Source organism: Rhipicephalus sanguineus, chromosome 3 (assembly GCF_013339695.2).
Source record: "Rhipicephalus sanguineus isolate Rsan-2018 chromosome 3, BIME_Rsan_1.4, whole genome shotgun sequence".
NCBI lineage: Eukaryota > Metazoa > Arthropoda > Arachnida > Ixodida > Ixodidae > Rhipicephalus > Rhipicephalus sanguineus.
The window spans coordinates 17,383,768-17,402,292 of NC_051178.1; the positions used below are offsets into that span (position 1 = coordinate 17,383,768).

Here is an 18,525-nt window from a genome sequence, read left to right on the forward strand (position 1 = left end):
CAGAAACTGACACTTCGGATGGACTTCGAACGATGAACAGGTCACTGACACTTAACAAAGAACGACCCCTCTGCAGGTACTGACCAAAGCAATGCTGCCAAGTGCCAACTTCAGAGACAATCAACTGAAAAGGGTAACTCTCTTCGTGTGTTACTCTTTTCAAGGCAGGCACAGTTCTTTGGAACCTTTGAGCGAAGCTGACAACTAGGAAAGGCCAGCCTCATCACACTATTTCAGGGCCTCCTTCTTCGCCTTCGCTGCGTGGAAGTTCGCTGCCAACTGGAAATCGCTAAGAAGGGTACTGTCAGCCTTCTCGTTGTAAGCACTCGAGGTTATCTCGACAATCCCTCCTGCTTTTTCCGTCTAGAAAAACATGAAGTTGTCCTTGAGTAGTGTGGCGACCAGACTTCACAGGTCAGGGCGCCGGATGCCTGTCAGTTTAGTATGGAGTGCTTCAACGCATTCAAACATGACACGATCACTTTCAGCTGGGGAGGCCTTCTTGGGATGCTATGCAGGATGGCCCGAGTTTGGCGAAACTCGGGATCTTTCCGAGCTCTGGCGACACCCCCTTTTGAACGAGCTAACAGTACGAGAAGGTGAAATCCAACCCTCAGCGCGCGCTCCACCCCATTGGTTACGATGGAACGCGGCGTCACGTCAAGGGCGGTCGAGAAGGTTGGGTGGTGTCGTTAAACTAGAGGCACCTTCTTTCATTTGTTTGTCGTTCAGCTGAGTGCAGAACTGCACCCATGCAAGAAAAGTGGCAGAAAGCTCTACTAACATATTTTTATGTGTGCGCGGGCCGTTTGAATTCTTTTTAAAGCGTTTAATGTCTGCACTAACCACTAAGTATCCTTTAGAATAATCAGCACCGTGGCCTCAGATTAGTTCCGACCGAGCGCCTTACAACACCGCGGCTAGAGCTAATCGCCGAAGCCACGTGTATAATCACCATGGTCGGCCTGTACATTTAGCGCGTTTCTCGGCCGGCGCGCGCACTCGTCGTTCTCTGCTTCGCCGTCTGCTCGCTCCCAGAGCATGTGCGCCCTACTGATTAGCTAATTAGCTGGACGGTATACCTAGCTAAGTCAGGACGTGTTATGAAGAAGCTGATTAGCGCCAAATTATGTTAAGGCCGTACTAACTAAGCCGCGTCTTACAAAGACCATGCTAGTGAAGTCGTGTAAAGCTAAAGACAAGGTAATTAAGATCATTTCAATTAACACGACGCAAATTAGGAGTGTGCTAATTAGGATCGTGCTCATTAGGATTATGCTAATTACATCTGTACTATTCAGGACATGGCGAATTAAATCTGAGGAATCTTTGGTGCGGTAATTACAACATTAACAATTAATATAATTAACACGACGCTAATTAGGAGCGCGTAATTAAAACCAAGATAATGTAGACCTTACTCACCGAGGTCGTGTTAATTCGGGCGTGCTAATTAGTATTATGCTAATTACCTCTGCGCTATTCAGGACCTTGCGAATTAAACCTGGGTAATTAATGTCGCGGTAATTAAAACATTCAGAATTAAGAAAGGACTATTCAATATCATGTTAGTTAAGACCTTCCTAATCAATAGCACCAATATTGAGACCGAACTCCGGAGCACACCAATCATACTGAGTAGACGAGCCACGTAAACAGCTGGAAGACGCTAGGTGTTCACAAGCTCCTCCGATGGCCCCAGCCTTGCACAAGTAGTGCAAGCTGACCGAATTATTTTATATGCAAAGAAGCTGCTGAGTAGCGTCCGCAGCATGAAACACTTGACAGGCACACCGGCACTATGACAGTCACGAGTTGAACTGGGGCCTTTTCAGAATCAACGAGTTCGTACCCGAGTTCGCACGTCAATCAATTTGATTGACAGACGCCCGCGGCGAAGAGCGGGTCCGCCCACTGCGTTTCCTCTTGCCGAGGCGCAGTGCTCACGCCGCAACGCCAGCAAGCGGCACGATTTATCTATGAGCTTAATCGCACAGACTATGCACACACGCACGAAGAACTAAGGGTTATATCATCACGTGGCTACGATGTCTCGCATTCAGTTCCACCGCTCTCACGACGTACCACTCACAGCTATGAAGCAAGCGCCCCTGGCGGGATTTGCGGCGAGAAATGTTACTATTTACATGTCTGTGGAGACATTGTTTCTACCGATTCACTACTACAGAAAAATGTTCAGATGTGTAATGTAAGTAAAGCAGTAACCTGTGCATTTATTTATCTGTAATATTCCACAGAAGCGAAACGAGCTGCACAAGAGTGCTGCGTGTGCGCCCCTGTTGACTTCGAGAGTGGAAATTTCCATGCTGCAGGTGGAACGAAAGAATTTTCCGAAAGAAGACAAACGCCCGCGAACACGCCCGTGGGAGGCGCGATGATCAGTTGGCAAAAAGAGAGCGCGACAATCACGCTGATGTCGTTGCACTGTCAAAATGTTGACTGAGTGACGGCGCTGACGCGTTAGCACGTGGTGTTCCTTTCAAAATCGCCGCAAATGCCGCAAATGCCACACATGCGTTTGTGACGCCATTCTCGTTCTTGTAGCCGTTTTACAGCAAAAGCTGTTATGAGATCATTTCACCGGCCGTTTTTGGCGCCGTAGTTGTCCGCCGCCGCCGCCGGTGTCCGTAACCAGTATCGCTCGAAATAAGAAAAAAAAACGAAATAAGAAAAAAAATTCCAGGATGGAACGAGGTTTGAACCTGGGCCCTGTGCGTGGGAGCCCAGTATTCAACCTCTGAGCCATGCCGGTGCTTGAAACCGCTGTGCAAAAAGGTCTTGTACAGGTTTCATGTCGGGAACGAACCACATTAGCATATGCAATATAGCGTGGTAGAAGAGTAAAATAAGCACCAAGCGTCGCACAACGCGAATTCTGTAACCAGGCGTGGACATAGCCAAGGAATAGCGCCACAAACAGGAGACTTGCGTTCCTCATCGAGCTGGCTCGCTTGCGTGATCACGATCGCCTTGTTTTTGCGACTTGACAGGAGGCATTCACCGAACAGTAGGTTGCTTGAGTTTCCGCGCGTGTTTGTACAAATATGAAGTGCAATTTGTGAACAAACGGGAAGCAGCGTCATTCTTGAGAGCTTATGTGTCTCGCGGAATTATGATAACGTGGCCATTTATGCTGTTTACAAACTCTGTCACCACGTCACGGTATTGGAAATTGAGGTCGCACACGACACAAAACAAGATTGTGAGCACGCTGCGACACCATCGCCACACGCCCGGAAAAAATGTAGCTTCTCAGCAGGAGCCTTTAAAATCATAACCGTTTTGCAGTCGGTCACGCAACAACCTGAGATGTCTGTTGGTCACAACTAGAGGTGTGCGCGACCGCGCCACGCCGCCACCGCCGCCTGTTTTTGGTCACGCCACTCGCGGCGCGCCGCAGTTAGTCTTTTCTTTTATTTCGAATGGGGAATCTGGAAATAAAATACAGCACTTCGCCGGAGGAGCTCTTCTCGATGTGTCCATGTAATGAACTGTCCATTTCAGCGGCCGCTGAATAGCGGGAGCTCGACGAGAAGCGCGCCCCCCTGTTTCCGGTTCTCGTTCTGCAGCGCCATCACGACATCACGAAGCTTTCAAATATTCTAAAAAGACAGGGCGTGCAAACACGGGCACAAGAAAGAAGTCAGGACACGCCCTGTCTTTTCAGAATGAATACTTACCAACTAGCTCAGCTCTCTGTTATTCTAAGCTTTCAAACACCATCGACACAAATGATAGGGACGCAATGCAAATCAATGCAACGAACGCAGCCCTCAGAGATCCGATTTTCGGTGCACATGTCTTTTGATTGTGTTAGCCATCGATTTAGGTTTAATTCGGCCACCCGTCTAACGCAGCTGTAAGGCCCGTACGCATTCCCTGCATCGTTCTCAAACATCTGAGACCCATTCATATACAGATTCAGACTTCGAAAGTTCCTGTTTCTGTGGATTTCGTCCACTCTCTTCTTACGCTAGGAATGTGCTGGTGGGTTCGGTGCGGCGACGTGGTCAAGAGCGAGGTGACATCACGGCTAACCGCTTTTTCGAATCACTGAACGCGCTCTGCAGAAATGGACTGTGGACATCTCCTTTGGATGAACGCATCGAGAATAGCGACCCAGAAGTTGTAGTATCTTTTTCTTCTCCAGAAATATCACGAGTATTGCCTGACGTTAACGCTGCCGCGTCCTCCAGCCTTAAAGGGCGACAACGCAATTCTCTGGATAGCATATTCTTGGAGTCTTGGACCTAATACCCTGTGCATAAATATATAAAATAGATAATTAATATTCTCACGTGGTCGTGAAGTCGACGAAGACAGCAGTCGGCGTTTTCAAGCTGAAACTGTTTATTTGGCCGAGCCTGTGGCCGGGAAACGGAAAGTTAATTTACAGCAATACACACGGTATGCACTGATAGCGGCGAACAGAGCGAGGACCGTCGATCAACTGACAAGTGGTCAAGCGCGTCGGCTTTTATAGAGGCGCTATTGAACTTTCCAGCGATATCGCTGGTGGTGGCGTTACCTCTCGACAAAGCTGGAACATTCGCGTGCGGCGCGCATTTTTAAAGGAACGTTCGAAAAAATTCGCGAAGCTTCTTACACATGGCGGCGCGGCCTGCGCAGCGCGTTGCCCACAGTCTTTGTGGGTGAAGCTTCACTCATGAAAAATATGACGCGCGGCAATGCCCCCCTCTGAAAAAGCATCGTCCCGATGCTTAAAAACAGAACATGAAAACATCCAATACTAAAGAAAACTAATAAAGCAAGCAAGCATTACAGTCCTCAGGTGCGTTAAGGGTATAGTACGGTTTAAGGCGCACCAAATGCACAACCTCGGGTCGAGCTCGGCGCCTCAGAGAGTTCGTGATGCCATCGGGGTCAACCTCGTAGTCGAGTGCGCCGAGATGTCGAAGTACCCTGTACGGCCCGAAGTATCGTCGAAGAAGCTTCTCTCTCAGTCTGCGTCGTCGTATTGGCGCCCAGACCCAGACGCCAGGCTGGTACTCCACGAAGTGTCGTCGAAGATTGCAGCGACGGCTGTCGGTGTGCTGCTGGGTCTTGATGCGCAGGCGGGCGAGCTGTCGAGGTTCTTCGGCACGTTGTTAGTAAGCGGCGGCATCAAGATTTTCTTCGTCGGTGACGTTGGGTAGCATGGCGTCGAGCGTCGAGCGTCGTCGCCGGGTTCCTTCCGTAGACCAACTTGTACGGCGTCGTCTGCGTCTTTTCTTGGACGGCCGTGTTGTTAGCGAAGGTCACGTACGGAAGGACGGCGTCCCACGTCTAGTGCTCTACGTCGACGTACGTGGCCATCATGTCGGCGATGATCTTACTTAGGCGCTCGGTGACACCATCGGTCTTCGGGTGGTAGGCGGTGGTGTGGCGGTGGCTCGTCTTGCTGTATGTATTTGAATATCGCCTGAGTTAGGTCCGCAGTAATGGCGGTACCTCTGTCTGTGATGAGGACGTCTGGGGCTCCATGACCCAAGACGATGTTCTCCACGAAGAATTTGGCTACCTCGGCGGCCCTGCCTTTGGGCAAGGCTTTCGTCTCGGCGTAGCGGGTGATCCAGAAGCACAGGTTCTTGGGCTAGTCGGTTCATGTTCTTTCAGAAGCCACGGATGTGGCTATTTCGCGCAAAGAAATCACCAAGGAAGGATTAAGGGGAGCGCAAACTTTCCACTGTTTATTTCAAATTTACTGCAGTAGTATATATATGCCAGCGCATGCGCAGAAAGCAAGGCAAACATCGAAGAGATAACGTTTTGTGCAATGCAATACATAGGTATAGACATGCGCAAAAGGGCAGGCTCACAACGATCGGATACCATCTTAATCACAACCTGCGATGCAAGAACGTGCTCTCTGCCTGCGAAAGGAACAATGAAGTGTCACAAATGCATAATAAGCCTCGTGCGTTTATGTGAAAGGCTTCCAACAGTTCTCGAGCAGTGGTGTCCCTGCTTCTCCCCAGAATCTGAATTTTATGCAGATACGGCTCACACTTGTGGGAATCGGAGTGGGCTGGCAAATGTGCCCCATCTTTACCTTTTAGTGACAGCTCGTGTTCCCAAGAGGGCGTGGAAGTTCTAGCAAAAATGGGAGAAGAACATTCCGTCTCATGTAACAAGGACCCTACGGCTGCAGTAGTCTCATTTTTAAGCGCTGCAAGAAAGGCATTCGACAAGCAGGAGAAACAAGAGTGAAAAGCAAGGCGGTGGCTCTATTTAAGGACTTGGATCTTGCTAAACTTGCCCGGTCCGTTGGAACTAGCAAGAACAAGGCCCTTTCAGTTTTGTTCACTGCCATGACAGTCCTTCATACCGGAAGGACTGTCATGTCCTTCCGGTATGAAGTTCAAATTGATAAGATCCTCCCGCGAATTGTATGTTCTTCCGCGGGTAAAAGCGCGCGAGCGGGGGCAGCGAACGTGGCCGAAGCAGAGTTCAAACAAGCCGGCCCATCGCTCGGAGGGTGCATGCGATAACATCACCCCGCTCGGGAGGCCTGCCGTCAAGCAGACAGGAAACGCCCCACCCGTCTTTAACGAGACTTAACAGACGCGAAGACTCGATGGAGGGGGGTGGGGGAGTGTCGCGTGAGGAGCAAGTGTTAACTTTGAATCTAAGGGCGCGATCGCGATCGCTGGCGCGCGCGTGCTATCTCGAAAGCCATCACAGCGGGCGGCTCGTACACCCTTCTACGTGCTGCGCTCTCAACGCGAAGTGACTATGCAGAGAGCATCGCTCCCTGGAGCGGCCGTATTCTCTTACACCAGCGTTTTGTAGTTACGCGAGATCGGATAGCCAACCTCGCTCCGTGTAACAATACAATTTGTTGCTATCGCATTCATTGCTTCGCCTTTGCGGAGAAACTGACTTTTTTCCTCTTTGCGTTTCATATTTCTTTCTGTTTCTCTCTTCCTCTTTCTTTCTATGATATACCGTTCCCCCCTTCTGTCCTTACCCCTCACTCTCACATCTCTCCTCCTCACCTTCACTTGCCTTTACCACCCCCTTGCTATACTATACTATACAAGACTACGGCCCGTATTCAAGAACAGAACGTAAGTATAAGTTTGGAGAATGTTCCACAAACTGCACTTAAGGCTCACTTATGAAAGTAAGGCTCCTGGGAACGAGAATATAGAAGTTTTTATGCTTGTTTCATTGAATTAAGCACAAATAAATGACTAACTTTAGCGCAACGCTGGACGTAAATGTCCCAGTCATAAATATTTATCGATTTCAATTCAATTCAATTCCGTTTATTTTCGCCATCAAAAACAAAACGTGATAGCCGAGGATACCGCGGTAAAAACTATCTTTTGGTAGATTTTACCGCGGTATTTTGTCGGTATTTCAGCCTTCGGCTGGCCACAACAAGCAGGCGCCGCTCGGCGGCCGTCGCTGTACAGTGGCCGTCACAACTCTCGATTAGTTTTCATCAACAAGTGTGTTTGTTACTGTTGTGAGATATCGCGTGCAATAGGAGTGGTTCTTTTGTACCTTATGTACATTTCGCTCCTGCATTCTTTTTCTGCTTTTGAGCACCTGGTGTATTTGCTAACTTATTTCAATTTTCTGAGCGTCCTTGCGTGTTTCCATGTTTGCTAATAAGGGGAGTGTTACCATGTGAAAGGAACCAACAATAATAAAAAAAATCGGCAGATCCCACGTACCGTGAGAGTCGATGTTACACGAAGCATTCGGCGGGAAGGTGACTGTGGCGTAATTTTTTTTACTGAGCGAAACGTTATAAAATGACGCTAAAGATTTGAATAAATTTTATACGCACACATATTTGTTGAAGAGCCGCATATGTATTGTATAACCAGTTGTTTACAGTTGGGTAACGCTGCCAACGGCAATGTGGGTATTACCAACACCAGAATCAGTAAGCTGATGTGTAGTCCTTGTCCTTATGATGGAGAACATAAGCACGTTTCACGAACCCGTGCGCATGTGTGGAAGAGGTTCCTGACATTTCTTGAAGAAGGTCATAATCACCGTCGTCAGTGAGCACCAACAACTGGTCATTACTTGTTATTGGATCCGGTTGTGATCGCGGTGACGAGGGCTCCATGTGTAGTGAAGTATGAGGTATAATGCAGCTGTTGGAAATCGTTGATGCCTTGGTCATTTCGCCCACAAATTGTCTGTCGATAGAGCCGGCGACATGTCAGAACCTGATGTCGCCCTTCGCGTTGGTGAGGTATAGGCCGTCCAGGCTGGTTGGCCTAGATAGTGCTACGTAGACCAACGTCAGTGGATGGCGCTTGTCGTATTCTTAGACTACCTGGGCGTATGTGGCCTACGTAGCCTAGTCTACAAACAGGCTGTCAGTCAATGTGGCATCATCCTCGGTCAGCATGAGGACATCGCCCAGCCTCGTAAGAAATGAAGAGGACACTGCTCCGTTCTGGCGGACTGAGTGCACTTTACGGTGCGATGATGTGAATATCATACGTAACGTTCGTTAATGTATTCCTCCGGGGTAGAGCAATGCTTCAATACAGCTTGCTGAACCATAGGAATACAAATGTAATGTTTATTAGACTGCTATAAAAGCGGAGCCAACACCAGGACCACAGACGTTACTCTGATATGACACTGTATCGTAGGAGTATCATATAGTGTTTATTGCTTTCTTGCAAAATTGGATAGCCAACACCATAACCACAAGTGACGCTGCACCGGCCATACGCCTGCATAGGTTGTTTTTCCAAACCAGTTTCTATACGTGGCGTGGCTCTGTGGTAGAATACCTGATTGCCACGCAGGATGGTTGGGTTCGATTCCTGCTGGAAGCCTAATTTTCATTCTTTCCATTCGTCGTGTCAACGCTGCCGATCTCGGATACTTTTAACGCTCTCTCATTTAAATTACCAATGTCTATTCTCGCCGTTCCTGGGTAGATATAAACGGTGAATCACGTGTGGTGCATACCCGTACGCAGCGGCCCGTGGTAAACGGGTATGTGCCACACGTGTCAGGAGGAAAGTGTCTGACGACATACGCGACAGGATTTTCGCGTTACTCATGCCATGACCCGACAGTCATATTCGTCAAATACTCTTACCCTCCCATGCTAATTTTGGTCCACACCAAGTTAAGGAGGCGATCATAAGAGCACCCAGACGTAGGCGGCTAGATAGATAGATAAATAGATAGAGAGATAGATGCGTAGATAGAAACGTTCAAAGTGACAAAGGTTCGCTAAGAAATGCTTCGCATTTAAAAAAAAATTCACAATTGTGCGTCTTTTACTTGCTACTCAGTTTCTCAGTTTCTTTGGGTGTCCGAGCAGTTCTGCGGGCGCAGGCTGCCAAAAGATTTGGTTGGCCGCCCGCAGCAGCTCTATACGGACGCGCACTGCCAGCAATTTCTTATTGACATTTCGCCATTTTGATGTCATGCATGCCGCATGTCGGCGGCATTCAGTGGCGGAACGGGGTGACCTTGTGCGTTTTCCTTTGGAGCCAGCGGCAGAATTTCTTACATGCTTAGCACCGCCGCTTGGAAAAGCGGTACCGCGGCAGGAATTCCGCGTCGTTATACGCCTCTACGGGATTCTGGCAGCCCCTCATAACTAGGCGCAACAGTGGGGCGAAACGATATGCTTCATCCTGTGTAATCTATTCCGCGCGTCCAGCCGAATCGACGAAGCCGGCGAGACCGCCGGCTTCGTCGATATTGTTTTTATTCGTAGATTTCTTTTCACGAGAAAACAGCGAAAGTCACTCTTAAGGTAGCCAGTAACTGTACTTTACTTCCGTAATCTAAGTGCCGATTTAAGTTTGCCTTAAGTGCGAAATTGGTTTGTGATATGCGTTAAGCCCCAATCGGTTATTTAAGTCATAAGTTAAGGGTAAGTTTCATTTGTGAACAAGGACCTGTCTCATTTTCGGCTAGCGCGCCTTCAGAAAAACGTGGCTGCGATGCTCGCCTTCGGATCGCGTGTACGCGGGATCGAATCCTGCCTCGTCAAGAAATGTTTATGGCCTAGAATTTTGCTCTGTCTATGTCTTTCTGCGTACTTGTTCTCTCACCCACCTGAGTTATTCTATCGCTCGCCGGACAAAGCGGCGCACGTGTTCCGGGAGCGAAGCAGAACATGAAGAACAGCAGGAAGTGGACGAGCATAGCGCTCGCCGGTTTAGGGTGTTGTTCATTTTCAGCTGCCGCATCACAACCAACGGCTGGCATAAGCAGCTCTGCTGTTAAAACTCAGTGACATATTTGCGGGGCTCATACTCGTCCGCTGCATTCTTTGTGGGGCAGAATGTAAGGCGCCGCTCGAGCAGACCTATTTCGACTGGAATTGAGTTCTGTGATGTGTCTACCGCCTCGCTACTGTGTGGTTCGTGTCGAACTAGGGATACGGAACTTTCCGTCCTGTTCATAAACGTATTCAGGGCCCATTTCGAAGAATGCCTACATTTGCGCTGTTGTTTGATTAGCAATTTATCGTGTTTACACTCTACACATTGAGCGAGTTCGTTAGTGTCCTCTCCAGATAGCTCATGCTATGACGTTGCTTGGTTATTATTGTAAGCTACTTCACCAATGTTATTTTAAATTATTAATATTATTAATGACAAAGATGAACATGACATGTCTAGTACGCACTATTTTTCTGCTGCAAGGCCTGCTTTGAAAGTAAGAATGTTTTCTGGCGTATTTTACATATGTACTCAATCACGCTAGCTGTTCAAGCAAAGGAGAGCTTGAATTAAAATATCGCAAAGTTCTTTCTGCAAGCCTGTACTCGTCTACAGTAAAACCTCGGCGATATGATTACGGCTAGTACGAATTTCGGGGTGATACGAATTTTTCTGTGATCCTGGTCAAGGCCCATTAGCCAGCAATATATTGGAGCAGGGTTGTTGCGAACCGATTTGCACCCCCCGACGTTTGATACGAATGTGTGTACGCTAGCGCACAGGAACAATTAGGTGCTGCCCGCGCTGTCGCGGAAGACGCGGCAGTCACGCGCGGCTGCGGGCATGCGCGCTGCGCGACCATCAACGGTGCGTCGTTGCCTCAGAGATAGTGCGCGCGAACTTTGGGGGCCTTAATGCGCCTTCGCGTTTACATTACAGATTACGTTGACGTCGCGCTTTTTTTTCGCGACGCGTTGACGCGTGCTCCTGTGCTCGAGGCAGCAGCGTCTTTGTACTGTGAGAACACGTGGCTGCCACGTCGATGCAAGCCATGTCCCCGCAATTAGAGGTTCTTTGAAATAAGATTGAAACTTGGGTTGCGGGTCCGTCATGAAGTCCCAAGAAAGGCGGACGGAGACCCCAAGAGACAAAGCGGACGGTCTTGGCGAAGGAGCTTGGCGTCCATCTATCGTGTGCAAAGCGCTTCTTAGGTCACATTCGCTGCAGTACTCTTGTGTCATGCGGAACAGCGCAGTAAGATTAGGAAGGGGCTACTAGCGGTCATGGGTCACAGCACATCTGGTTCATTAATTACACACGCGCTCATGCACCGTATATGTACGAGTACAAGTATGATCGTTGACGTCTATAAACATTACTGGCAATCATTCAGAGCTGTTCATGACGGCCCTGAGAAACACTAAATCAAAACGTATACGTATGCCAACACGCTTTTGTCGCTTCCTTATTTTCCATGTTTTCTGGTGATACGAATTTCGGATGATACGAATATTTTTTAAACCCCGCGAGATTCGTGTCACCGAAGTTTTACTGTATATTAAAGAGGCACTGACATGAATGTTGGAAAGACGATTACTTTTAAGGGCTCGTTTTTCTTTGTTAGACACCATATTAATGACAACTAACAGATAATATGCCAAGGAAAGTATAGGGGATGTTATTTGTAGTAATTAGGACATAAATGGAGAGAAAGTAAAGTGGACAAAAGGATAACTTGCCGATGTGGAGGATGACAGCCGCCGTAGCTCAGTGGTAGAGCATCGGACTCTTTACTCGAAGGTCGCAGGTTCGGTCCTTGCCGGTGGCAAGTTACCTTTTCGTCCACTTTACTTTCTTCACATTTATATCCTAATCACTAAAAATAACATCCCCTATACTTTTCTCGGCATTATTTTCTGTTAGTTGTCATTAATACTTACATGAATGTTGTTACTCCAGACGGGGCCTTCATCTGGGAGCTCGGTTTGTCTAATCTTTTCGATGCAAGTGAGCGAGGAACTTTATTCAAAAAGACCAAAGGGATCGGGATCAGGGGTGGAAGCGAAGAGGCTCCATCTCTTCACCCGGTCGGTGGCTCCACCCAGGTCGGCACGGGAAGATGTAGCTCCTCCGCTACGGCCCGGGCGAAGCAGCTTTTTCGCTGGGCTGTGTCCGTAGTTCCATTGGCGACCGTCCGCTTTCTACCACCTAGCATAGCCATCTGAGCGCGCTCTCAAGCCAAGGAGAAGTCTTCTTCCTCTGGTTCTTCGACCGCCTTGATGATGATACGTGCAGATCACTTTAGGGGCCCGGGCTGCCGTATGCTGTCCTAGCTTGGCGTAGCGCAGACGAAACCACGTGTGCTGGCACGTGCTAGCACGTTCGGGCCTGTGTAAGGGGCTGGGTAAGGCGCTGTGGCCTCTCCCCCTACACCCTGTCAGCAATCACGTGATGGCGTCGGGGAACGAGATTCCGCAGACGCGCGATGAATCCGCGTGGCGTGCTCCTACAAGAGTTCAGGACGAGTAACAGCAACAGCAACTACAGTAAATTCATGGTGTGCTCCACTTGCAAAGATGCGTTAACATCGGGCAAGGTGCCCGTGATAAACAGAACTTTACTCATGCGCTGCTTCACATCCCCACATGTTTCCCTTCAGTGGGAGATGGTGTAATTTTTTTTGGCAGATATTGGTGACGTCCATCGCCTCCAAGTTATTAACGAGATAGCGTTAAAGCGCTCGTTTCGCAGAAATTTCGGTGGCGGCGACGTCGATGCTAGTGAGCGAACAATCGGCGATCTGTGAGCGAAAATTATACAAAGATGCAAATAAATAAATAAGAAAAAATTGGCCGCGTATCTGCGTGCTTCACTGCAAATGTCGTCTAAAGACAATAGAAGAGGCGCTGCGTGAGATATGAACGCCATCTGGCAATACGTCGGGAAACGTAAATGCTGTGTTGCGGGCTGGTAGTCCCGGCGAAGCAGCAGGCGAAGACCGGCGGTGACCAACGCGACCGGCGGGGACGCCAGCCAGCCCGAACACGCGGTTTGGCGCGAAGCGCCGAAGCAGAAGAAACGTCCGCACTCAACGAGTACTCTCCACACACTCTTTTATATTCACGTCGCCTGGGTAAAGCAGGAATGCCAGAGCGGTGCCCCATGGCATTCGTACAGTGCAATACTGAACCGAAACCGAAACACAACAATGAGCTCGTGCAGAGGGCACGGAGGAAGCCAAGTTTCGGCGCAGTCGCATTTTCAGCGCAGCTTAAGAAACTAGGGTCTCTAGAATTACGTATCTATGTATTTTCTATAAAAGGAACACACCACCTAATACTTACCTAGTGATGTTGCGCCTCAGATATGCGCAATGTTTGCTTTTTGATCAACAATGTACACAAGTATGAACCTAGTCAGCCGTTCACGATGGCTGGCCCTTGGGCAAGTGGTTCAACTTTGGCCGAGTGGCTGAATCGAGGGACGTGCCGACAAACAGAAAGACAGGCCAAAATTTCTGCGTTTAAGTTCCCCAAGAAAGACTATCGTCTTTAAAAAAAGCTTTTATGTCAGTGAGAACCGAACTCACGCCTTCGGCGTGGCAAGCATGCGTTCTACCACGGAGCCATGCCTGTAATTGAAACTACTTCGTAAAAAACGCCATGTCATGTACTGAGAGGAGTCTCCTTGACGCATGCAGTATTGCGTGTCAGATTCGCACAATAGCACCACGCGTCACAACATTTCAAGGCGCTTTCGTGTGGGTGGTTTAAAGCTAACTGCTTATTAGAAGGTGTGCAGGTGCGTGTGACTTCTCACGGATGTGTGGTGCGTATACTATGCCAATTTTCAAAAGGAAGAATTATGTCGTAGGGGGTACTTCGCAACTGCACTTGCAGCAGTTTCAAATGGCCAATGTTACGCGCACAAACGTTCCTTTTCTTGCGACCCGCCACGTTGGTCTAGTGGTTATGGTGCTCGAGGGCTGACCCGAAGGTCGACAGGATCAATTCGTGGCCCCGGCAACCGCATTTTCGATGGATGCGATAATGCTTGGGGCCCGTACACTTAGGTTTAGGTGCGCGTTAAAGAACTCCAGGTGGTCGAAATTTCCGGAGCCCTTCACTACGGCATTCCTGATAATTATATCCGAAGTGCAAGGCGCGACGGCGACAATGGACACAAGGGAGAGTACACATACACGGAGCGCAATGTCGTCGTCGCGCCTTACACTTCAAATATGCTGAACCAACACGCCCCGTCCGCCATTCCTAAATTATATCTTGGTTTTTGGAAGTTAAACCGCACAAGTAATAATATACATCCTTCCCTTGCGGCACGGTTGAAGGCGGCGCGCACAGGGCCCGATTACGTTATTGCGTTCTACTCCTGAAGGCTTAGCTCAAGCGACCTCCAAGTTTTTATAACGCGATAACGTTAAAGAGTTCGTTTCGCAGAAATGCCGGTCTCGGTGTCGGCGTCTTTGGATGCGAGCGAAAAATTGGTGTTGTCCCTGAGCGAAAATTCAAAGATGCAAATAAAAAATGTCGCCCGCATCTTCCCACGGGGGGAACTCGAGTAAATGCGTCGCAGAGTGGTGGGGGTATCGCGTGAATGTTGCGTAATTGGGTTTCGCAGAAGCGTCGCGCTGCCCGAGTGATGGATCCGCTGCTCCACGTTCACGAACGGTTGCTGCTTCTCGAGCACGACGTTCAGGATCCACAGCCCGTCGTTGCCGTTTCGCAGCTGCTTCTCGTGCACCGGGTCCGCAGCTCGCTTCAAACGCTTGCGTTCAGCGTCGTATGCTCGTTTCTCCGCAGCCTTGTCTTCTGCGCTGCTTGCTGCTGTTGACGCCGACGACGGTGAGGGTGGGTAACGTTGCCTTCAACGAGAGGTGGGATGCTGATTGAAGGTACTGTTGCCTCCATCGCATCTACTCGAGTCAAGCAAAGCGTCAAGTCAAGCGAAAGCCAAGTAAAGACGCCCTTGACTGAATTCTGAACGCGCGCTCCGCCGCTTATACCCACACCGCCCGCGTTCGATCGAGAGGAGGGAGGGAGAGGAGAGGCCTGCTGCCAGCACGAGACGAGCCGAGCATGCGAGGGAGGGAGAGGAGAGGCTTGCTGCCGGCACGAGACGAGCCGAGCATACGCAGTGGGGGTGTGGACGGCGGCCGACGCCGCAAGTGCGACTAAGAAATGCTCCGCATTTAATAAGCATTAAACAATTACACCATGTCCCACTAAAGGGAATCATGTGGGGATGCGAAGGAGCGCATGGGTCGACTTAAAGTTCCGTTCATCACGGGCACCTTGCCCGATGTTAACGCGCCCTTGCATGTAGAGCACTCCATAAATTCGCTGTATTTGCTGTTGCTGTTACTCATCCCGAACTCTTGTTGGAGCACGCCACGCTGGTTCATCGCGCGTCTGCAGAATCTCGTTCCCCGACGCCATCACGTGATTGCTGAGAGAGCGTAAGGCGGAGAGGCCACAGCGTCTTACCCAGCCCCTTACACAGGCCCGAACGCGTTAGCACGTGCCAGCACACGTGGTTTTGTCTGCGTTACGCCATAGGATAGCATACGCCAGCCCGGGCCCCTAAAGTGCTATGCACGTATCATCATCAAGGCGGTCGAAGAACAAGACGAAGAAGACCTCTCCTTGGCGCGAGCGCGCGCTCTGCACGTTTCATCATCAAGGCGGTCGAAGAACAAGTCGAAGAAGACTTCTCCTTGGCGCGAGCGCGCGCTCTACATGTTACAGATGGCTACTGTAGGTTTTAGAAAGAGGACGGTCGCCAATGGAACTACTGACAAAGCCCAGCGGAAAAGCTGCTTCGCATTTAAAAATGGTTGGTCTGAGTGAGAATCTACCCGAGGCCTTCTGTGTCGCAAGCATATGATCTACTATGGAGCCATGCTTGTGCTCAAAACCGTATCGTAAGAAAGACGCGATGAGAATATCGTCTGGAGAAGTCTTCTTGACGCACGTGATATTCAGTAGCAGAATCGTAGAAGCGCACGAGGCGTCAAAACATCTGAATTGCCCTACGAGTGACTGGCTTAAGGCTGCCCGCTTATTACAAGGCACAGGTGCATGTGGCTCCTTACGGACGTTTAGAGTGTATACTTCGCCAATTTGCAAAAGGAATAATTGTGGCGTAGAGGGCACTTCGCCACTGCACTTACAGTAGGGAAGGATAGTTTGAAACTGCTTATGTTACCCGCACAAACGTTCTTTACCTGCTTCACGGTTGAAGGCAATGCGCACGGGGCGCGAATACGATATCGTGTTCTACTCTTGAAAGCATGGCTTAAGCGCCCTCTAAGTTATTTTATCGTGAGAGCATTAAAGAACTCGTTTTGAAGAAATCGCTATGTCGGCGTCTTTTGTTGTGAGCTAAAAATCGCGTTGTCCGTGAGCGAAAATTCGAGGTAGATGCAAATAAAGAAACACTGAAAAAAAATGCCGGAGCTTGTACTAAGCTGCGCCAAGCTTGAAACAGTGAAACTGGACGATTCTGAAGACCAATCTGGTTGCTGTTTCTAGGCCTTAGCTATGTGATGCAGGTTCTTTCGAGGTTTCCTCTAGTCATTGCTAGGCTTTAGCTACCTTATACTAGGTTGTTTCTACAATGATTCTTAGCGCAGAGAGTGTTAGGTTTTGCCGCTCATAAGTCGATCGTGCAGACGGGACGGCACGGCACTGTACGTCGTACAAAGCTTCTTTCTCGGCTCTCTCTCTGCCTGGTGTTTGGCTGTGCATTTATCAATGGAAAGCAAACGGCTTCCTTTGAGGAGCTTGTCTACCCCGATGGCCAGCAGGGGTTGCGGTTAAGCGACGTTCTCTTCTTAGAGGCCGGCTTGGAGAAGAGCGGCCCGAACGCGTGGAAGATGAGGTGGGCAAACATCTCCTGCCCTCCGCCGTCGCTCGAGGGGACACTTTAACGCCGGACATGTGCTTTCGCAGCAATGCAAGGTCCGAATGCGTGGGAGGCAGGGACACGCAAACGCCTTTTCTTTCTCGGAACCGTTTAACGACTGGCTCTGCGGGTTCACCTCGATGAGTGTGGGAAAATGGCGTCAATGCACCAGGGCTACGATACCGATGTATTTCGACCGTGAGAATCCCTGAAAGCGTGGGAAGGAGAGGGAGAGCCATGATGGGAAAGAGTGCCAAAAGGCCTGTCTGCACTGTAAAGACACTGCTGTCGAGATTAGGGACAGCCCGGTAGGGAGTGGCTTAATCTGAGGATAAACGGATTGGATAAGGGAATGTTGAGGCGGACCACCAGTGGCCGCGTCTCCTTTTCTTTGTTTACCGCAAGGTACTTAAGAGTGGACGGAATTCGTTTCCCTTCAGTCTAGGCTGTAATCACTTAACTGATCGATCAGTAAGACTCCATACGATGCAACTTTTGTCTGGGCCGTAACCACTTGGTGGTCGAGTTCTTCGTATGTAGTAACAGTGTTCTAGGCTCTAACTTAAGAAAAGTTAAGTAGAAGAGTAAGATGGTGTTGATGTCTATGTTATCATCAGTGTGCTGCGGCAAGATGTACATATGACTGTAAATATTTCGCTGCAAGATACCTTGAAGTTTTTATTACCTCCGACCTGCCTCCTGCTTCATCGACGCCGATCATCTCCTTGACGGGACTCCAATCCACACATATCAAGGAGAAAACGATCAAGGGAAAACATAACTGAGAGGTTCGAGTTAAACCACAGACAGTCACAGACAAGACACGGATGTCCAAATTTCAGAGACAGAAGCTCGCGCCAAAGCCAAGTGTTCGCACCTCTCATCTCACCTACAGACACGTTGTCGTTGGCGTAGGCCTTCCATCGCTTCGAGGTCTTCTCGCAGCCGCCGTTGCCTTTCCCGATCCCTAGTATTCTTTCGTCGTCCGTACGCCAGTGGTGAGTAGTGGGATTTGCCCAATTTCTGCGCCACATACCAGTGTATGATGATGATAATTTTCGCTTAGGCCTCACGGCACATAGCCGCAGGCCGCACAAATTCCGGCTAGCCTTAACAGCTTCGCTGTTAAAATCATTGGCTGGAGTGGGATCGGGGATTCGAACCTGCGACCTCTTGCTCCGAGGCGCGATGCGTGTAGCCGCTCGGCCACCAGGCATACAACCTCTAGCACACAAACGGCGAGCTATTTATATACACCATTTAGGTGGTGTTGCTCCGCGCATAACGGAGGTTCTTCAGTGGCATGACAGATGTCAATCAATCAAGTCTTTATTTAAGTTTGTAGATACAAGCTGGGAATGGAATAAAAAATCAGCAAATTTCACACCAGTTGACTGGCCTCGCCATCCTT

General features: G+C 49.4%; 1 protein-coding gene and 1 non-coding gene across 2 annotated transcripts in view; both read left to right on the forward strand.

Moving 5' to 3' along the window:
- LOC119386471 (dual oxidase maturation factor 1) overlaps window positions 1–18,525 on the forward strand; it is a 346,172-nt gene that overhangs the window by 123,290 nt on the left and 204,357 nt on the right. The window lies entirely within an intron of this gene.
- Trnak-cuu (transfer RNA lysine (anticodon CUU)) lies at window positions 11,947–12,018 on the forward strand. The gene has a single exon. It is a non-coding gene; the product is annotated as a tRNA-Lys (tRNA).